Source organism: Eptesicus fuscus, chromosome 11, assembly GCF_027574615.1.
Source record: "Eptesicus fuscus isolate TK198812 chromosome 11, DD_ASM_mEF_20220401, whole genome shotgun sequence".
NCBI classification, from domain to species: domain Eukaryota; kingdom Metazoa; phylum Chordata; class Mammalia; order Chiroptera; family Vespertilionidae; genus Eptesicus; species Eptesicus fuscus.
In genome coordinates this window covers 64,498,981-64,522,058 of record NC_072483.1, presented here as the reverse complement: position 1 = coordinate 64,522,058, position 23,078 = coordinate 64,498,981, and the positions used below count along the sequence as shown (strand labels likewise).

Sequence of the window (23,078 nt, the reverse complement as noted above, 5' to 3'; positions counted from 1 at the left end):
ATATTTAAAAATTGAGCATGGTGATGGTTGTACCACTCTGAATTTACTTTAAAAAACCAGTTCATTGTACACTTTAGGTGACATGTACAGTATATGGGTTATATCTCAACAAAGCTGTTCTTTTATTTCTTTTTAAATAAAGACCAGTCTTATAATCAATTGCAGATGTTTTCAGAGGCCCCTCAAGATTTTCTTACCAAATCACGGCTGTGATTCCCAGTTGCCTCCAGTCCTGGTGGATCTGGATGGTGTGGTTTGCAAAGGAGAAGGTGGCAAGAGGCTTATGGAATTTCGGCAACCCCATTCCCCCGGTCTCCTCATAGGGCACCAGGGCCATTCCCACTGTGCCAGCTCTGCTCCCTTTAACCTGTTGGGCAAAAGAATCCTGCGTGCTCTGGCCAGAAAGTGCATTCTTTCTTAGGTGGCCCGAATGCTTTTTTTAAGGTCGTTTTATGTATTCAAAAGAATAAACAGAGATGTGGAAAGCTTTTGTCAAAATCCTTTTACATGGTTCTTCCAGTCTCATGGGAAATGAGATGTGGCTCTGAATTCTTCCCAAAGTGTGTCTTTGGGCAAAAGCACCCAGAACGGCACAACTCCTGCAGAATGCCCCACACACTTTGCTGTCAGGACTCAGGGGGGCTTGAGGGTGAGCGAGGCGGCGGTGCCAGCACAGGACCTGGGAGAAGGTAGCGCTTTCTACACTGACCAGGCCACGTGGACTACAGCAGTACCCGCCCAGGTGGGCAGGGTGTTTCTGCTGTTTTGTTTTGGTCTGGCCTCCACCCCGTCAGCCATGGACCTGTGCCTGCACTGAGACTGAATGGTTTGATGGCCCTACTTTTTGGTGGACAGTGGATGCACTCCCAGAGACTGGCAGTTAGACTCTGGCGGCTTCTGAGTCCCTTGCGGGGAGAGCCCGGCCCTAGGTCAAGAACAGACTCAGGCGTCCTCGGCCAGGAAGCCTCCTTGGGCTAGGGACCGCCACAGTTTGAAGGCTGGCCATGACCCCAATCCTGGCAGGGGTCTCCTCTGGGGTGCTGGCAGGCCTGGGCTAATGGCCGCCCTGGTTTAGAGACTGGTCAAGCCCCCGATCCTGGCGGGGGTCTCCTCTGGGGCGCTGGCAGGCCTGGGCTCTGGCGCCGCAAAGGGAGAGGTTCCTGAACCTGCTTCCCACACACCTAGGCTAGGATACATCTTGTAGGAGGCGGCTTCAATGCCGGGGGTCGGTGACCAGATCCTCCGGAGCCTCGCTTTCTGGACTGCAGTCCCACGTCTCCCAGTGCCCCAGCCTCAGATGCGCCCCCGCAGTTGCCCCCACCACCAGCCACCTCAGCGCAGGCCACAGCAGCTGAAGCAAGCCTCTTGGAAGCCAGGCCACCACCCCCACCACCCCTAGTAGCTCTCTGCTGCTCGCTCTCTGTGCCCTGTCCACTGGGGTGGGGGAGTGCTCCCAGCCCAGAGGCCCTCCCTCCCGCCGCAGCCTGGCTTGGGAAGCTGGCCTCATGCTGGGGCTACGATGCCAGCGTCCACACTCGGCCACTATGGGTGCTACGCGGACCCCACGGAGGCCAACCTGGAGAACTCGGACCCGAGCTCTGCATCCAGCTGCTGCAGATGCCCTTGGTGGTCAACTACCACCCGCTCCTTCCGCCAGCCCCATTGATCCCTCTCAGCACCAGCCCTTTAGGCCAGGGTGGCGATCGACCAGGGACCCCAGCCACGGGAGCAGCTGACTGGGCCTGGCCACGCCCGCCTGGGCGGTGATCGGCCCCGGGAACTCCCAGGGAGGGCCCGGCTCGGCCCGGCCACGCCCCCCTGGGTGGCGATCGGCCCCGGGGACCCCCGGGGAGCGCCCGACTCGGCCTGGCCACGCCTGCCCGGGTGGCGATCGGCCCCGGGGACCCCCGGGGAGCGCCCGACTCGGCCTGGCCACGCCTGCCTGGGTGGCGATCGGCCCTGGGGACCCCCGGGGAGCGCCCGGGTGGCGATTGCCCCGGGACCCCCGGGAAGCGCCCGGCTCGGCCCGGCCACGTCCCCCCATGTGGCGATCGGCCCTGGGGACCCCAGGGGAGCACCCAGCTCGGCCCAGCCACGCCCCCCCGTGTGCTGATCGGCCCCGGGGACCCCCGGGGAGCACTTGGCTCAGCCCGGCCATGCCCCCCCAGGTGGCGATCAGCTCCGGGGACCCCCGGGGAGCGCCTGGTGGCGATCGCCCCGGGGACCCCCGGGGAGCACCCGGCTCGGCCCGGCCACGCCCCCCCCAGGTGGCGATCGGCCCCGGGGACCCCCGGGGAGCGCCCGGGTGGCGATTGCCCCGGGACCCCCGGGAAGCACCCGGCTCGGCCCGGCCACGTCCCCCCATGTGGCGATCGGCCTCGGGGACCCCCGGAACTAAGAGGATTCTGCACTGCCATCTTGGTCTGCTCAACTGCCGGATAGGCCACTCGGAGTCCCACCCCCAGCCTCTCGCAGGCCCAATCATGGGCATAGCGGAGGTGCGGTCAATTTGCATATTTCTCTATTATAATGTAGGACTAGAGACCTAGTGCATGACATTCGTGCACTTGGGGGAGGGGTGTTCCTCTCAGCCCAGCCTATGGCCTTTAGCAGTTTGGGAGCACTCAGGGGATGCCCGACTGATGGCTTAGGCAGGAGCAGGCCTAAGCCATCAGTTAGACATTCTTAGAGCTGCTGCAGAGGTGGGAGAAGCTCTAGCTACCGCTGCTGCACTTGCCAGCCATCAGCCCGGCTTGTGGCTGAGTGGTGCTCTCCTTGTGGGAGCGCACTGACCACCAGGGGGCAGCTCATGTGTTGAGCGTCTTCCCCCTGGTTGTCAGTATACGTCATAGCAACTGGTCGTTCCACAATTTGGTCAATTTGCATATTACCCTTTTATTATATAGGATAGCACAGACAGATATATATTAACATAAAGCAGAAGTTACAGGAAAAATTATTGCTATTCTTGTGAAATTTCAGTTTATGCCTTATCATATAATTATTAAACCATATCTAATCATTTATGAACTAGTTTTAAAATTCAGGATGCTATTTCTCTTAACTGATATATGTCAGGGAGGGAGCACCATGTTTTTATCTTTTTGAGATTTATTTTCTCTTAGTTGTTAATTAAGATACATTTTTTAAGCTTACAATCTATTTTTATACCATTGTTTCTTATTTCTCTGTGGATGACCTGTTCAGTCCATCTCACTTTTGTACAAATTAAAACGTTTTATTTTATTTTATTTTATTTTTTAATTGATTTTTTACAGAGAGGAAGAGAGAGGGACAGAGAACCAGAAACATCGATGAGAGAGAAACATCTATCAGCTGCCTCCCGCACACCCCCCACTGGGAATATGCCCGCAACCAAGGCACATGCCCTCGACTGGAATCGAACCTGGGACCCTTGAGTCCGCAGGCCAGCGCTCTATTCACTGAGCCAAACCGGTTTCGGCTAAAACGTTTTGATAATACATTGCAGTATGTTTGGTATAAAATAACTTTACAATGGCTTTGATCATGACAGGCTTGCATTCTTTCTAATCCACAATGCTTCATTTTATTATATTTTTATCTATTGCTTCCATTCTATTTGTTCTAATCTTTATTCAGTACCACTTATTTTAATTATATTTGTTCTTCATAGCCTATCTATCCTTCATATATAAAATGTTACAGCATATCAAAACCTTGATGGCCATTTTATCATGGTATCTCTTCTCTCTAGGATGTCTGCAGAAGATGAGAACATAGAAAACAAACGTATCAATGACATTGCATTCAAATACTTCAAAAAATATAAGGTGGAGATTTCAGACGCAATAAAAACAACATTTCCTTTCCTTGAACTTCTCCGTGACCATAAATTCATCACCAATGAAATGTATGAAGTAAGTGAGGTTTATTATGTTACAATCTGATAAAACAACCCCAAACTAAGTTATACTTTGGTATCCTGGAATTAAACATCAGAGCACAACTGGGCAACTGATGAGTCACCTATGAGTGGAGTCCTTCCAAAGTATTGCTATTAAATGTTCCTATAAGGTCAAAAGAGAGAAAAGAAGCAGTCATTACTGGAGATAGTCCTGATTCTAACGGAAGGAATGGTCTCCATGGTGGCCCCTTGGAACTGGGCAAATAGCACTGGAGATAGGATCTGAGGTGGGTGTACAATGCTTTCTAGAAATTATATATACAGTGTAATATAAACTAGAAGTTAAACATAATATCAATGAATGGGTGACTAAGTTGAATGACTTCATTTAATAAAATAATAATTGACATAACATTTCATTTCAGTGAACATCAATTTAAATACTTAGACCTGAGAATATTAAGATCCACAGAGAATTAATGTGGGACAAATTTGAAAGTAGATGCTTGCTATTCTTTCAATAACAGTTTTCAGTTTCCTTTCTATTTTTCCCCTTTTCTTTAGGTATTTATGGAGTCTTAGAATTTAGGTTAATTTTAGCAAAAGACATAGGTGGAGATATAGAGATGCATGTCTTCACTTTCCCTGTGAATAGGCTTTCTTTATGGCAAAGTTCACAGGAGCTTCCAGGCCAAGTCAGTCCTGGGGAAGGGACAAGGGCTGTCCAGTCAATAGAACAGCAGCACATCACCCACTAAGTCTATTCCTAAGACATTTAGCCAGACTCTGAAAGGGCTACATATTAGTTCACTTGAAACCATTTTTGTTCTTCCTAATGGCTCCTTATTCCATCTCATGTAAATGAAGGTGAGGAGCTCAAATTCACAAATGGGTGCTTCCTAGGAGGAAGGATTTAGTTGTTTCACTTAGTAGCCACACAAATATAGAGAAATTCTAAAACTGTATGTGAGAAGATACCTATGTTGGGAAATTATTATGCATTAACAATAAAATCACTTTCTAGGGCTCTTCTGTAACTTAAAAGTCTATATTTATGTTTTCTCCATTCACTGTTTTTAAGAAATCTCAAGAATCTTTTAAAAAACGGTTTTCTGTACATGAAGTCATATATGATGTTCTCAGTGAACTGGAGAAGAAATTTGACATATCTCTTCTGGGAGCACTGTTCAGCAAGACCATCATGAGGAATTACCCCAATTTATTTCGCATTTACAAAATATTCTACAAAGGTAATTAGGTTTATTACCTACATTTTGATGTTTAGGGCCAATTTATTCCCACAGGTGTATATTGAGTGTCTACCATGTGTCAGACAAGGTGCTGAGAAGTGTGGATGTAGCAGTTAAGAAAAGACATATAATGAGCCTCTCAAAGTTTATGATATAATGGCTAGAATACAAACACCCAGCTGCAAATCTGCTTACCTGGGCATTTAAAGTCACAGGATTACCAGAGCCACAGGGACATCAGATTTACTTAGAAGAGCACATGACAAGAAACATAACATCCCCAAAGGGCAGCATTAGTTGCTCCTCTTCTATGGGACCATTTGCAAAGTTCCACACAGCAGTCCACAAAGTTGAATACAACCTGCTTCAAGTGATGCCTTAGATATGGGTGCTGGATCCACCCTGATTTAGCTACAGCATGCATAGCAGAGTCAATATATCATGGAACAACTCTGTGGTCATAACTTTTAGAGATTGCTCAAGGAACAGTTGAGTTACAACAGTCACCACATTGAAGGAAGACAAAAAATGGATTATAGTTAACATCTAGTCCCTCCCAAGCCACATGCAATTTACCTACCTACAGTCACTGGTCATTTTTAACTCTAAGCTCAGTGTTGACCTATTAACACAGAAAAAGGCCACCTACATCAGGTTTCCAGAGTAGTGAGCAAGGTCAAATTTCCTCTTGAGGAAGTAGAAATGGTCTTATTAACTCATTCTTCACAAAAGGTGTGATCAACAATCAAATAATCAAAAAACCAATTGCTCTGCCAGAGATGGTTTTTGATACTATACAATATTACCGATTTGATTCTTTACTTTTTCCCTGAGGTGGCATGATTTCATATTTTTTATTGGTTCTCAGTAAAGAAGATGTCCTTCAATAATTTTTGTTAGACTTGCCTAGAAAAATTTTTTATTCTACATACTTTTGGTCTCAAAAAGATCTCCAAGTAACGCTGGAGAATTAAAAAGAAAAAAATGATATGAACTGAGGAATGTAATGCCACAGGAGCAAGCATAGAGTGTTAAAGAGTCCATGTGTATGCAGAACAAGGACAAATTAGATTAATCTCAGAGTGAGAAGCAGATTGTGGGAGTTTATTCAAATGGGATAAATATAAAAGAAGATTTTGGAGGTCTGGCTTCAAAAATTAAGTAATTTGATGTTATCTGCTACACAGTAAAGAGATAGTCCAGGTTTATAAGGTTAATAAATATGGGATTATTGCCCCAGGAGGTACCCCTGCCATCAGCCCTTAGGCATATTGTCTAACTGCTTCCCTCCATCTCTTCCCCGGGTGCCTCCAGAGTCCTGCACCAAGGATTACTGGTGTATTACCTTCCTCCATATGTTTGCTGAGCTACCTACATGCAGTAGCCCAAGGCTGGTGCTGTGTTCTCCCCTTTTTAGCAGTCTTCCAAGATCCCTGGTTCAGGTATCTTGGGATGTCCGCCTGTGCCATAATATTCAAACCCTGCTTTCATCTTCAAAGAGTGCCCTTTCTTTGTCCTGGGATCTGGGTGCCCCTGGGACATCTTTCTAGTTGCTCCCAATGTCCTCTGATTTGTCTCTTTGGGAAGCACTCATCCTCCATGACTCAGTTAAGCCAAAACCTTCTCTTGTCCATCCATATTTTCAAAGATTTGTGATTTTATCCTCTTTTATACACATATACCTCTTTGTTTTCCTCACAAGGAAATCCCTCTCTTTTTCTTTATAGTTAAAACAATTCAGTAAATACATTTCAAAATAATTAGTACATTATTTATTTTGACATATGCTTTCCTGGTCAGCTGAAATTTTTTACATGAGTAACAAGCTCACGATGCTATCACAACTCTTTTATCTTGAAATTCAAGTGACTCTTTTCTGTGTGGGAAGCATAAGGGCTCCTTAACAAAGTCATTGACTTTCTGTCCCAGGAATGAAAAGGGAACATTACCAACAGGATTGGGACCCACTGAGTACTGAGTGACCCAAAGGTTGGAAATTCCTAAATGTGTAATTTCAGATGACTCTTGTTCCATAAAGATCTCTAATTATCTTCTTTTCTTGCCCTATTTTCAGCAATACCAGACATAGAATTCCTCCTAGAAAGTGATGGAGAAGAATACGAGGAGAGGCCTAATGAACAACTAAGCCTGGAACAAGGTAATAGTAAACAGATAGAAACTGATTCTCCTCTGCTAAGAGGAAAAGAGAATGGGAAGTGGGCCTGAGTCTTGAGTGGAGTTTGGGAATCAGGGAAGACCTGTTGAGGAGCATGGAGAAGGCAGGGAGGGCTGCTTGTATGAGAGTCTGACCAGGGGCTGATCCTGGAGGAGGAGCTCTGACAAGAGATCCTGGGCCCAATAACCAATACAGAGGAATGGGAACCCAGTGTGTTGGAAAACCAGATTTAAAGACAATGCTGACCTGGAGGTAACTGTGATTTAGAGAGACCCTGCAGGAGAAGATGAGTGTGGAGCAGTGAAGGGCTAAGAACTATGGTCCCAAGGTCAACATCACATAAAATATTCTGGCTGATGGTAGAAGAAGAGACTGATTTAAATGTGGGAGATGCTGTTCAAGAGCAGAAATAGTCAAGGAGATTGGCAGTCATGTAGGAAGGGAAAAGAGGAAGTAATAAGATGTGCAGGAGGGGATGTGGGTATTTTGAGAGAGAGAAGGAGGGGAAATGGAAGATAGGAGGAAGGGTTAACAGACACAATAACAACAACCATAATTACTAAGAGCTCACTTACAGACCACTGGCAGTTGTGGGCTTAGTGCTCGCTGCTCTTGGGGAGAAGTGTCAATCTCTGTCCATTTGCAGAAAAGGAGACTGAAATCTCAGACCCTGTATGTAGTTGGCCTGGGATCAAAGAAGTAAGATGAATCCAGGGTTTCTGAACCTAGAACTTGTGTGCTTAACCCTATACACATCCAGATAACCTCACGGAAAAGGCAGAATTATGAGTCAAAAGAAGGGAAACATGTGCAGAGAGAAAGATACAGAAAGAAGAATATCAGTAGCTGGAGGAAACATAGGAGAAGTAGACATTGAATCTCATAAAAAGGCCAACAAGACAGAGAAACAGACATGCATATGGAGGGTGTGGTGTGAAGGAGGCTCGGACAAGGAGACATGACTTTGTAGGAAGTCAGATAAGTCTACCAATCGGGGGTATACCTGGCAACAAAAACAGGTTCCCTATGGCTGTGGGTGACAAGAAAAGCCATTTCTGGTTACTAAGTGGCTCCTGAATGATCTCAGTGAGATGGCCTGGCTAAGGACAGAGGGCAGCTGTTGGCATGAGTTGAGTAGGATCCTCCAGGTCCAGATAGACTCTGTATTGATACCTGGGGAGGGAATCTTGAACTCCAACTTTATAAAGATTAAATTGGATTAGGGAAGAATGGCATAGCCCATACTTCAATTAATGAAATAAACCTTTCATTTCTTCCCCCAGGAACTGGTGGTAATTCATATCAAAGACCGATGTTGTTAGGCCCAGATGCCTGGAATTACAATGGTCTGTTCCTATTGACTATTCTGTGACCCTTTCTTGTTCTTGTCTCATCTGGCAGGTGCTATGGTGAGGGATTGGGGGGCAGGGAGGTTGCTTCTTTTTAGTAATAATTGCCCAGAATAGTAAGTCTTTGCATTGGCAATTTCTCCAAGGATTTAGAAAACAGAGTCTTCGTTTTCTTGGTTGCCTGAGAGGGTCACTCCTTCCATACTCCTGAAATACACTGGTTTCTAGCGTCTGTCAGCCTAGGTCTGGACGTAATGCCCATGCACCTGGCTTCACAGTTTTCTGCCTCTGTCTTGCTTGCATCTGGCTGCAGCCTTGCTTTGACATTACATCCAGTGGTGCCCAGCACTGCAGTGAGGGTGTTTGGGTAGTGGTGATGAGTGTGTTCCCTCTAAGCCAGGATCTCTCACCTGTTGGGTCTCTCACACAGGACCATGGACGCCATGTGCCTCCTGAGCAAACCCTCTCCCATCATCTCTGGGGCAGCAGGCCTGGAGCTGCTCTAAAAATACCATAGAAGTCATTATCATGTAGCTTGTATTGGGATGTGTTATTTAAGAAAGGATGTTCTGAATTAGTAATACATTTTTATAAAAGAAAAAACCCCTTCAGAATGTTTTGAAAGCACCACTATAGTTTTAGCTATTAACATTTAGGGGAAAAAGTTAATATTTAAGAATATAAAATATCTACCAGGCATCAATCCATATTCTTAGCAGTTCACCTACCAGGGTAGCTGGTGGGTATTTGCCGGGGCGGGGGGGGGGGGGGGGAGGCGAGGGATGAAAGGAATAATGATAAATAATGAGCAGAGAAGGGATTCAGTGTGTGTGTGCACAGGTATTAAGTGTGGGGGGAGGAGAAAATGATATTATAACTCTAATGATGCACAACAAACCATCAATAAACGTGTCAAAGTGTCTGACTCACCTGGGACAGTTGACTGTGACCAGCACAGGTAAGGGAAAAGCTATGCCTCAGGCCCCTTCCCCAAGAGGAAGATCCAAGGAACTATGGATGTGACACAAAACATGCACCAGGGCCCAGGTACTATGTTAATTGTAGGAATGACTATTGAAACCATCTTTACATAAATCATTTTGCTTAGAAAAATAGCCCTAAATGAAAAAATCTAAGCTGCTCTGAAAAAATATTTATCTTTTCATGCACTAGTGAGGTTAAATGGAAACAGAGTAGGGTGGGCTGATGGAATAAAAAATGGGCAGGGGAGGTTCACCATGGAGAAGGAGGTATGCTGGTCCTGGGTGGTTTACTAGTGGATTCATTCATTATGGGTTCCTGCTCTGCTCTGCCCTTTATCTTTGGCCACAGACTCTGTGGACTTGCTTGTCATCTCCCTTGCTACTGCTTCTTGCTGAGCTCCTAACCTGGGTGATGCCAGCAAGAGAGTGGAGGGGGAGGGAGCAAGAGAGAGGCAAGGTATTTCCCCATCACAGTCTTGGGCAGCAATTCTGGCATTGGCTACATCTCCCATGACTCCACCTCCCACCAACCAGTCCAGCCATGGTCCAGCTTTCACTTATCTAGTGACCTTGACACATAATCTCACCCTAGATCCCTCCCATAGCTTCCTGTTGACTATTCTGTGGGTTGCCAAATTCCTGCATTTGGAATTGTCAGCTCTACAATCAGGTGTATAACTAATCCCTGGGATTCAATCCCCTCTGATCCAAAAGCTTAGAGAGCTTTGTATTTTCCTGTTAGATTCTGATTGATGCAGGGAATGACTAAAATATCTATTAATCTAAACGTGGTCTAGATACAGCCCCACCTGAACATGGACTCTTAGAGCACCGCCATGACACACAAGAGATAAATGCAACTGAAACAGGTACAACCAGTGACAACAAGGATGCACTAAAAAGCCAACAAACAAATGAACAATGTGCCCAAGAGTCGAAGACAGCAGGTAAGACTGAGTGGCTGGGTTTGATGAGTGTGGAGGGGAACTGGCAGGTGGAGGGATTTGGTATTGTAGGTTAAGGCACAGGGAAGACTGTGGTGATGATTGAATGCTAGAAAGTCAAATATAAAGAAAGACAAAGTAGATGTAGAAAAGGCATTCAAATTTCACAGGAATAATTAAGAAACAGAAATAGAAAACATAACAGAGAATGGATAAACTGAAAAAAACCAGGAGGGCCACCTGCAAGGAGGATCTCACTCTCAGGACCTTCTTGTGTCCTCGGCACCTACAGTACTTCACCCTGGACCCTAATGGGCTCTGGGGACACTGATAAAAATATAGAGAAAAGAAGTAGGGAGAGAGAAAAATGCAGAGGGCAATAATAGCAATAAATAGAAAAAATGGGGGGAGATACAAAGAGAACTATGTCGAGAAGGAGTAAAGGACACTGAATGAAGACCTGGTAGAGAGTGAATCAGGTAGAGAGAGAGGGCCAAGCATTGCTGATTTGAGAATCACCACAAAGAATGCACAAAGGGATGTTCCTAACACCATTAAGAAGGAAATGTGTCCACAAAATAAAAATGGCCCTGGAACCCACTCAGATAAAAATAGGCCTCTCCCCCGGACAGTAAAACATGTACAATTAAGAGAGGCACAAAGTGCCCGGCATTGTGGCTCAGTAGTTCAGCATCCACCCAGGAACCAAGAGATCGCCAGTTCCATTCCAAGTCAGGACACATGCCCGGGTTGATGGTTGGATCCCCAATAGTGGTATGTGCAGGAGGCAGCTGATTGATTATGTTTCTCTTGCATTGGTGCTTCTACTTCTCTATCCCTTTCCCTCCCCCTCTCTCTAAAAATCAATAAAAACGTTTTTTTTAAAAAAAGAGACACAAAGAAAGGACAGAGTTGAAGAGCAGGAAAGGACATCGGTGGGGGAGTCTTCCCATGCAGTGGAATTACAGGGAGAAGGGCTTGTTGATTGTCATGAGGGTGCTCACTCCCTTAGGGGAGGCAAATGAAATTCTTCATTTATTACAATTTTGTCCAGGAGCAGAGCTACTCCACCATGGAAACCAAACCAACTCCTACTCTGTAGACCCGGTGCATATAAAGAAGGAAAAGCCATTTTTAAATTCAGGAGTTGAATGTGAAACCCAAGAAAGGACTGACTGTAACCAGGCATCTGACATAATAGGTAAGGCTGACTGAAAGAATGTGTGATGTGAATCCCCGTACCAGGCAAGGATCTGAGACATGTCATCAGAGCCCTTGGAGACAGCAATGGTGGCCTTGGTTAGAGGTAGAGAGGGGAGGGAACAAGTGCCTTATGCAGGGAGTTCAGTAGGAAAATGTCCTCAGTAATTTGAAAAAAATATCAAAAACAGGAATGGTAAATGTATATATTGATATCAGAGAGTATATTTCTATATTCAAAGACAGGAAGATATTGGGGTAAGAGTTAAAGAAAAAGGAAAAGTTTTGGAGAGATAAGATATTCATGAAAGGATATGCCAAAAAACACACAAACAACATCTAGGACTGGTATAAAGAGATACCTTTGCCAGAAACAGGCATATTTAGCAAAAATGAATTGAACCAAGAGACTTTGCTCAGGGTGATGTGCAATTGATGCAATGTGTGAACCAATAAATTAAATTTAAAATGATATTAAATAAATAAGCATATTAACAATATATAATTTGATGCCACTTTTAAAGTTAGGCTTTATATATGTATACCTCTCTCTGAAACATCTTTCTAATTTAGTGAATATATAGATACGTTTGAAATGATGCAAAGAAAGAAAGAGGTACACTGAGGGTGGAGATAATAGAAAGAGAATGGAGGTAAGAGGTAAAGTGAAAATCTGAGTTGAGGTAGAATGTGGATGGGGATAGCAGGATGAGCAAGGGGGTAAGGGGTAAGAAAAGTGCTGCAGGATGGGCAAAGCTACCCTCTGTGCATGAACTTCACCACCTTCTTGGTAGGACCTGGAGCAACCTGCAGGTCACCCACATCAGGCACAACCAGAGGGACCTGAGTTAACTTGGCTTCTAGGTCTTCCTAGTGATCTCATGAAGGGTTTCCAACCAGGGGCTATGTGGCTCCACCCCATGACACTAGGGTTTTTTTGTTTTGTTTTGTTTTTGTCTTTTTTTTTTTTTCCCCTCATTTTTGCAGTGATCGACAGTCAGGACTTTCCAGAATTTACTAATGAAGATGAGATTCCCAAAGGAAACCACCTTAGCATCGAAACGGGAGACAGGTGAGGAGGTGGGAGCTCAAGGCTTGGGGTGCAGGAACCTCAATTAATAGGCACTATTTTCTGAGGCATCAACTCTCAGTTCATCCTGTACCACAGACCCAATTTATCTTGGAATCCCATTCTCTGTGTTTATTTTACCTGACCTTTGGGATGTGCAAGGTAATAAATCATTATATTTGTATTTTTAAAATAGGTAGCCTATTAATTCATAGTCCTATAAATCAACCAATGCATCCATCTATTGATTATATAGTAGTTATAGGCTAGTGAAGTAGTGAATTTATTTCAAAACTAATTCTGTGACTATAAAGTGTTGGGTTTATACAGTGATTTCTACAGAGAAGAGAAAGCTAAATATTTCTTTATTGGAAGGTCATATTGTCACCTAATCACAAAGTTTGAATAGTGTTGAGGGTCAATTCCTCCAGATCTCCTGTGTTAGCAGAAATGGATAAGGTGTTTTGAAACCCAAAATGTTGTTTTTAGAGAGGTCTCCAGCAAGTCACGACATATAGAATGACTTTACAAAGGATCTTTGCAAATAATGTCTTACCTTTTCCTTTACAATAACCCTGAGGAGTGAGAAAGATGGCCATTATTACTCTTGTTTCTAGATAAGAAAACAAAATCACACAAATGTTTCAAATCTTCCTCAAAGTCACATGGAGATAAAGGGAAGGACAAAACTAGGTTCCTGGATTCCTGTTATTTCCTTTGTAAATCTGGAGCTCAAAACAGTTATCAAAATGTTTTTTCCTGCCGAAACCGGTTTTGCTCAGTGGATAGAGCATCGGCCTGCAGACTGGAAGGTCCCAGGTTCGATTCCGGTCAAGGGCATATACCTTGGTTGCGGGCACATCCCCAGTAGGGGGTGTGCAGGAGGCAGCTGGTCGATGTTTCTCTCTCATCGACATTTCTAGCTCTCTATCCCTCTCCCTTCCTCCCTGTAAAAATCAATAAAATATATTTTTAAAAAACGTTTTTTCCTCAATCCTGTGTATAGCATGAGTGGTCATCAGATCTGTAGCACTTCAGTGTACAAAGTGGTGATTGCTTTTCCCTTCCTACTTTCCCAGAGGTATTAGAAACACGTCTTTTGAGGTAAACCCACTAGGAGAAGAGCAAAACACAAATAAAGATGTTACCTAGTCTTGATGTTACAACAAAACAACATTGTAAATAATACTTTTATTCTAATAGTTCTCAATATTTATCAATGTAAAACGTAAGTTTCCTTCAATTTATAGAGAGTGCACATTGTGACTGTGACTTAGTGTAGGCAAAGTGCTCTGAAAAGTGGTCCCCAAATAGGGCTATGGCTCAGACACAAGAGACCATTTCAAGGGGCACCAGGGGGTAGAAGAGGCTCCCGACCAACAAGTTTCTCAGCACGAGATTTCCAAGGTCTCCCCACAAAGAAACAGCAGATGAAGGGAGTGTGAAATGGCAATAGAAGGGTAAGAGTTAGAACAGAGAGAAGTGTAGGAAGGTAAAGTTCAAATGGAGCACAGGGACTATTTGCGATTGGCTTGTCTCTGCTATGGGGACATTAAATAGAGCATCACAAACCTACAACGCAGGTGACTTAAAGGGACAGACCAGGTGGCCTGTGCGCAGTCGATGGTATATATATGGGTTTTTGAAAAATTTCAAGTTGTCTTAGGGAATTCCATGCTGAATTGGTTCCCTGGTCACACACTGAGACATCTAGGAATCCTACTCCTTAGGACTAGATCCCTTAGAGTCAGTCACACAGAGAGGAGAGACCCAAAAAGCCACCTGTTCATGACATTAAACTGTATCAGATAAGATTGTATTTCTGGACAAATATCCACAGTCTAAATCTGGAGCTCTGTTTTCATGATGAATCTTTTTCTGAGGTTCTCTATAAGCATTGATTCATTACTTCTGGGATATAATTTTAAACATTTAGCTATTTCAATCCTATTGGAATATAGGAGGAAGCAAGAAGCATTATAATTGGTTGTTTGACTAGATGAGTGCAACCAATTGATATATTGAAAAAGAAGCAATAATACACTAGTAAATAAGTCTTTTTTACTACACACTATCATTTATTAATACCAAAGAGTTAATATTCTATAAAGCAAAGTGAGCACAATATTTCACTGTTGACAATAGTGTCATTAATATGAAACTTAGAACGTCTTGAAAGTATAATTTGTGCTAACATTAATTACTTCTGGAAAACATGGTTTAGGCCAACTACTTTCAAACTTAAATAATACTTAAATGGTTGACTTACATTTTGACTTGTCACAGGGCTTTTGTGAATAAAAGTTCATTCCTTTCCATATAAACCTTAACAGAGAGACAGGGTACATAGGTTATCCCAGCATTCATAGTGAAAGAAACTGGAGATGATAATGTTTGAGGGTCATTTACAATTTCACATGGAAAGTAAATGAGAGCACCAGGCAGGAGCCCAGCACTGTGGGACTCAGGGGAGCACCAGAACTGAGTTCAAGCGAGAGAAAGAGAAATATGATCATCTCAACATTGACATTATCACAAACCCTATCCGCTGTGTGAGTTGTCACAGACTCTGTAAGACCACTGCAAACAAATACTGTTCTCTCTCTTTTACTTTATAGAGTCCATGGATTTCAGAAAATCACCTACATCTGGAAAAATACTTTGCAAAACAGGTAAGATCAAGCAAATGAGAACTTTTCATGGTGACAAATGAAAAGTGTTTTCTACAAAAGATTCATTCTAATTTTTGCTACTTAGTTTATAGTAAAATACAAATTTGTTTTAATATAATATAGTTCATATTTTCACTTTTGTATTAGTTAGGCTAATGGCTGTGAGAAATAAATCTAAAGAGGCCAATCACTCAAACACAATAAAATTTCAATATTTTTATCAAGTAAACTTTCCAAACAGTTTTAGAAAGGTGGTGGTGGCGGGGAGGGGGAAGGAACTTTATTTCACAAAGTCATTCTGGGAAGCATACAAATGAGAGATCTGCCTTCTTCAATAACAGATTTCTAAGACCACCTTGGGAAAGAAGCAGAGCTAAAATATAATATAATTACAGACATGAAGACAAATCCATAAGCTACATGTAAAAAAAGAAACTGAATGTAGTACATAATACAGGTTGCCAAAAGAAAACAGAGAAACTCTGGCCAGAGTGGCTCAGTTGGCTGAGCATCCTCACATGCACCCAAAGGTCACTGGTTTGATTCCCCATCAGGGCACACGCCAGGGTTGCGGGCTCCATGCCCAGTAGGGGTGTGTGCAGGAGGCAGCTGATCCATCCTCTCTCATTGATGTTTATATATCTCTATTTTCTCACCCCCCCTCTCTATCAATCAATAAAAATATGTTGTTGTTGTTGTTTTTAAGAGAGGCATAGAGAAAAGACAGGGTTGAGTAGCAGATGGGGAATCTTTCCCATGCAGTGGAATTACAGGGAGAAGGGCTTGTTGATTGTCATGAGGGTGCTCACTCCCTTAGGGGAGGCAAATGAAATTCTTCATTTATTACAATTTTGTCCAGGAGCAGAGCTACTCCACCATGGAAACCAAACCAACTCCTGCTCTGTAGACCCAGTGGATATAAAGAAGGAAAAGCCATTTTTAAATTCAGGAGTTGAATGTGAAGCCCAAGCAAGGACTGACTGTAACCAGGCATCTGATGTAATAGGTAAGGCTGACTGAAAGAATGTGTGATGTGAATCCCCTTGCCAGGCAAGGAACTGAGACATGTCATCAGGGCCCTTGGAGACAGTAATGGTGGCCTTGGTTAGAGGTAGAGAGGGGAGGGGACAAGGGCCTTATGCAATGAGGTCAACAGAAACATGTCCTCAGTAATTGGAAAAAATATCAAAAACAGAAATGGTAAATTTAAGTGTTGATATCAGAGTGTATGTTTCTATATTCAAAGAGAGGAAGGTATTAGATTAGGGAATATTTTTAGCAAATCAAGATATTCATGAAAGGAGATGAGAAAAACACACACACGAAGAGAAGGAGAGGTATAAAGAGACACTTGTGCTAGAAACCAGCATAATTGCCAAAAATGAGCTGAACCAAGAGACTTCATTTGGGGTGATGGGCGATTGATGCAGTGTGCAAATAATGTCTTTTTCAGTTGTACACTTGAATCCTGTACAGTTCTGTGAAGCAATGTCATCACAAAACATTGAATTAAATATAAAAATAATAAATACATTAAAAATTAACACTATATAATTTGATGCCATTTTTAAAAGATAGGCTTTATGTAGGTATACTTTTTTTTTTATCCATCTTTCTAGCTTAATAAATACTTAGATATGTTTGGAATGAATCAAAGAAAGAAAGAGATAGAATGAGGGTGGAGATATTAGAGAGTGGAGGTAAGAGATAGAGTGAAGATGGGAGTTGAAATACAATGGGCGTGGAGATAGCAGGTATAGTGAGGTTGGGTGTCAGAAGTGTGCTTCAGGTTCAGTAAAACTGCGCTTGGTCCATGAACTTCATGACCTCCCGGGTAGGGCCTGGAACAACCTAAAGGTCACATGCATCAGCCACAGACCAGAGGGACCTGAGTTAACTTAGCTTCTATGTCTTCTTACTCCTCCCAAGAACGGATTTCCACTCAGTGGTCTCCATGTCCCACCCCAAGACAATGTGTGCTTTTTACTCCTTTGTGCAGTGATCGACAGTCAGGACTTTCCAGAATTTACTGATGGAGATGGACCCTCTGAAGCTTCCACCACAGCATTGAAAAGGGAACCAGGTAAGGGGTGGGAGCTCAAGGCTTGCTGCAGGAACCTCAATTAAGAGGCACTGTTTCCTGAGGCATCAATTCTCAGTTCATCCTATACCGCAGACCCAGTTTATCCTGGAATCCCATTCTCTGTGTTTATTTTACCTGACCTTTGGGATATGCAAGGTAATAAATCATTATATTTATATTTTTAAAATATGTGGCCTATTAATTCATAGGTCCTATAAATAAAAGAAATGCACCCATGTATTGAATATGTGATAGTAATAGGCTGGCAAAGTGATGAATTTATTTTAAAACTAATTCTGTGATTATAAAGTGTTGGGTTTATACAGTGATTTCTATAGAGAAGAGAAAGCTAAATATTTCTTTATTGGAAGGTCATATTGTCACCTAATCACAAAGTTTGAATAGTGTTGAGGGTCAATTCCTCCAGATCTCCTGTGTTAGCAGAAATGGATAAGCTGTTTTGAAACCCAAAATGTTGTTTTTAGAGAGTTCTCCAGCAAGTCATGACATATAGAATGACTTTACAAAGGATCTTTGCAAATAGTGTCTTACCTTTTCCTTTACAACAACCCTGAGCAGTGAGAAAGATGGCCATTTTTACTCTTGTTTCTAGATGAGAAAACAAAATCACACAAATGTTTCAAATCTTCCTCAAAGTCACATGAAGATAAAGGGAAGGACAAGACTAGCTTCCTGGATTCTATGTTATTTCCTTTGTAAATCTGGAGCTCAAAACAGTTATCAAAACGTTGTTTCCTCAATCCTATGTATAGCCTGAGTGGTCATCAGATCTGTAGCACTTTAGTGTACAAAGTGGTGATTGCTTTTCCCTTCCTACTTTCCCAGAGGTATTAGAAACATGTCTTTTGAGGTAAACCCACTAGGAGAAGAGCAAAACACAAATAAAGATGTTACCTAGTCTTGATGTTACAACAAGACAATATTGTAAATATACTTTTATTGTAATAGTTCTCTATACCTATCAATGTAAAACTTAAATTTCCTTCAATTTATAGGAGTGCACATTATGACAAGTGGTTGGCAAACTGTGGCTCGTGAGCCCCATGCGGCTCTTTGGCACCTTGAGTTTTTAGCAAAGTCCAGCTGAGGAGTACCCTAATTAAGTTAATAATAATGTACCTACAAATATAGTTTAAGTTTAAAAAATTTGGCTCACAAGAGAAATTTCACGCATGGTACTGTTGATATTTGGCTCTGTTGACTAAAGAGTTTGCCGACCACTGGTGTAGACAAAGTGCTCTGAAAAGTGGTTCCAAAATAGGGCTATGGCTCAGACACAAGAGATTATTTCAAGGGGCAATAGGGTGTAGAAGAGGTTCCCTACCAACAAGTTTCTCAGCACGAGATTTCCAAGGTCTCCCCACAAAGAAACAGCAGATGAAGGACGTGTGAAATGGCAATAAAAGGGTAATAAGTAGAACAGAGAGAAGTGTGGGAAGGTAAGGTTCAAACAGAGCACTTGTGCTCTTTGCCATTGACTTGTCTCTGCTATGGGGACAGAGAATGGAGCCTCACTAACCTACAAGGCAGGTGACTTAAAGGGACCAACCAGGTGTCCTGTTTGCAGGCCATGGTATACATGGATTTTCAAGATTTTTCAAGTTGTATTAGGGAATTCCATGCTACATGAATTCCCTGGGCACACACTGAGACATCTAGGAATCCTATTGCTTGTGCAGTGATCAACAAACTAGATTCTTTAGAATCAAATAAAGGAAGAGAGTCCCAAGAAGTCACCTGTTCCTGACTCTAAATTGTATTAGATAAGATTGTATTTCTGGCCAAATATCCAGAGTCTACAGCACAGAGAGCCCTGTTTTCATGATGAATCTCTTTCTGAAGTTCTCTATATTCATTGATTCATTACTTCTGGGATACCATTTTAAGCATTTAGCTTTATCAATCCTATTGCTAAATAGGAGGAGGCAAGGATCATTCTAAATGGTTGTTTGGATGAGCATAATCAATTGATATATTAAAAATGTAGCAATGCCGAAACCGGTTTGGCTCAGTGGATAGAGCGTCGGCCTGCGGACTCAAGGGTCCCGGGTTCGATTCTGGTCAAGGCATGTACCTTGGTTGCGGGCACATCCCCAGTAGGGGGTGTGCAAGAGGCAGCTGATCAATGTTTCTCTCTCATCGATGTTTCTGGCTCTCTATCCCTCTCTCTTCCTCTCTGTAAAAAATCAATAAAAAAAAATTTTTTTTTAAATGTAGCAATAATATACTAGTAAATAATAGTCTTTTTTACTACACACTACCATATGTTAATGGTAAAGGGTTTATCCTACCTAATAAAAGAGTAATATGCAAACTGACCCTAACTCCACCACGCCCACAAGCCATGCCTACCAGCCAATCAGGAGCAAATATGCAAATAAACCCAACCAAGATGGCTACAGTCACAGTGAGCAGGAGGGAGGCTTGGGATTCCCCGGCAACAGAGGAAGCGAAGCTTTCCGCCTGCCCTTCAGCCTAAGCCTCCACTCAATGCTACAAAGTTTCAACTATAGAAGGTAAACTAATCCAAACAGAAATGGTGGCCGCTACGGAGCTGGGAAGAGCAGGAGGCAAGGTTTTCCCCCCGCAATGGAAGAAGAAAATTTTCCGCACACCCTGGCCGGCCCAGGCCTCTGCTTAAGGCTACAAAGTTTTAATTATAGAAGGTACAGAAACCCCAAAAGGAATGGCTGCCAGCCACAGAGCGAGCAGGAGGCTTGGCTCTGCTCCAGGGTACAAAGTTCCAATTGTAGAATGTAAATAAATTCCAGATACCAGGGCCTCCTCTTGGGTCACCAGGGGGTGTGGCTGGCCTGCAAACCACCACAGGCCCCTTGCTCAGGCTGCCCCATGCCCCAAAGGTACCCCCACCCTGATTCAGAACACCCCTCAGGGCAATCCAGCTAGCCCTACCTGTGCACCAGGCCTCTATCCTATCTAATAAAAGAGTAATATGAAGATTGACCATCACTCCAACACACAATATGGCTGCCCCCATATGGTCAAAGATCCTGCCCCCATGTGGACACAAGATGGCCACCACAAGATGGCCAGCAGGGGAGGGCAGTTGGGATGCACCAGGCCTGCAAGGGAGGATAGTTGGGAGGGACCAGGCCTGCAAAGGAGGGCAGTTGGAGGCGATCAACCCTGCAGGGGAGGGTAGGGGTGACCAGGCCAGCAGAGGAGGGAAATTGGGGGCAAACAGGCTGGCAGGGGAGCAGTTAGACATCAATCAGGCTGGCAGCGGAGTGGTTAGGGGGTGATCAGGCTGGCAGGCAGAAGCGGTTAGGGGCAATCAGGAAGGCAGGCAGGCGAGCAGTTGGGAGCCAGCAGTCCTGGATTGTGAGAGGGCAGTCGGATATCTCTCAAGGGGTCCCAGATTGAAGAGGGTGCAAGCTGGGCTGAGGGACACTCCACCTCTGTAGACGAATTTTGTGCACCGGGCCTCTAGTATTCTATAAAGCAGAGTGAGCATAATATTTCACTAACTGTTGACAATTGTGTCATTAATAAAAACCTTAGAATGTTTTCAAAGTATATTTTGTGCTAATATTAATTATTAATGGGAAAAAATGGTTTAGACCAACTACTTTTAAACTCAAATGATACTTAAACGATTGACTTACATTTTGATTTTTCACATGCTTTTGTGAATTAAATTTCACTTCTTTTCACAAAAACCTTAATGGGGAGATAGGTTTATGCCATCATTGTAGTGTAGGAGATGATAATGTTTGAGGGTCATTTACAAATTCACAAGGAAAGTAAATGAGAGCACCAGGCAGGAGCCCAGCATTATGGTGCTCCGGGGAGCATCAGAACTGGGTTCAAGTAAGAGAAAGAGTAATATAATCATCTCAACATTGACATTATCACAAACCCTATCTGCTGTGTGAGTTGTCACAGACTCTGTAAGACCACTGCAAACAAATACTGTTCTCTCTCTTTCACTTTATAGAGTCCATGGATTTCAGAAAATCACCTACATCTGGAAAAATACTTTGCAAAACAGGTAAGAGCAAGCAAATAAGAACTTTTCATGGTGACAAATGAAAAGTATTTTCTACAAAAGATTCATTTTAATTTTTGCTACTTAGTTTATAGTAAAATACAAATTTGTTTTAATACAATATAGTTCATATTTTCACTTTTGTATAAGTTAGGGTAATGGCTGTGAGAAATAAACCTAAAGAGGCCAATCACTCAAACACAACAAAATTTTAATATTTGTATCAAGTAAACTTTCCAAACTGTTTTTAGAAAGGTGCGGGAGGGGGGGGGGGGGGGGGGGGGGGCGGGGGAGAGGAACTTTATTTCACAAAGTCATTCTGGGAAGCATACAAATAAGAGATCTGTGTTCTTCAATATCAAATTTATAAGACCGCCTTGGGGAAAAAGCAGAGCTAAAATCTTATCTAATAAAAGAGTAATATGCAAATTGCTCATCACTCCAACACACAAGATATCTGCTCCCATGTGGTCAAAGATGGCTGCCCCCAGGTGGACACAAGATGGCTGCCACAAGATGGCTAGCAGGGGAAGGCAGTTGGGAGGGACCAGGTCTGCAAGGGAAGGCAGTTGGGGGTGATCAAGCCTGCAGGGGAGGGCAGTTAGGAGTGACCAGGCCTGTAGGGGAGGGCAAACAGGCTGGCAGGGGAGCAGTTTGGAGCCAGTATCCTGGATTGTGAGAGTAATGTCTGAGCAGTCGGACATCCCTCGAAGGATCCCAGATTGGAGAGAGTGTAGGTTGGACTAAGAGACACATAACCCTGTGCACAAATTTCATGCACTGGGCCTCTAGTATAATATAATTACAGCATGAACACAAATCCATAAGCTACATTTAAAAGAAGGAACTGAATGTAGTACATGATACAGGGGGCCAAAAGTAAACAGAGAAACCAACCAGAGTGGCTCAGTTGGCTGAGCATCCTCACATGCACCCAGAGTTCGCTGGTTTGATTCCCCATCAGGCAGATGCCAGGGTTGCAGGCTCCATGTCCTGTAGGGGTGTGTGCAGAGGCAGCTGATCCATGATGTTCCTCTCTCATTGAAGTTTATATAATTCTATTCTCTCTCTCTCTCTCTCTCAATCAATCAATAAAAATATGTTGTTGTTGTTGTTGTTGTTTTTAAGAGAGGCCAGAGAAAGGACAGGGTTGAGCAGCAGATGGGGAAGCTTTCTCATGCAGTGGAATTATAGGGAGAAGGGCTTGTTGATTGTTGTGAGGGTGCTCACTCCCTTAGGGGAGGCAAATGAAATTCTTCATTTATTACAATTCTGTCCAGGAGCAGAGCTACTCCACCATGGAAACCAAACCAACTCCTGCTCTGTAGACCCAGTGGATATAAAGAAGGAAAAGCCATTTTTAAATTCAGGAGTTGAATGTGAAGCCCAAGCAAGGACTGACTGTAACGAGGCATCTGATGTAATAGGTAACGCTG

The 23,078-nt window shown here is 43.4% G+C and overlaps 1 pseudogene; it reads left to right on the top strand.

Moving 5' to 3' along the window:
* LOC114232798 (nuclear autoantigen Sp-100-like) overlaps positions 1 to 23,078 on the top strand; it is a 55,741-nt pseudogene that overhangs the window by 8,004 nt on the left and 24,659 nt on the right.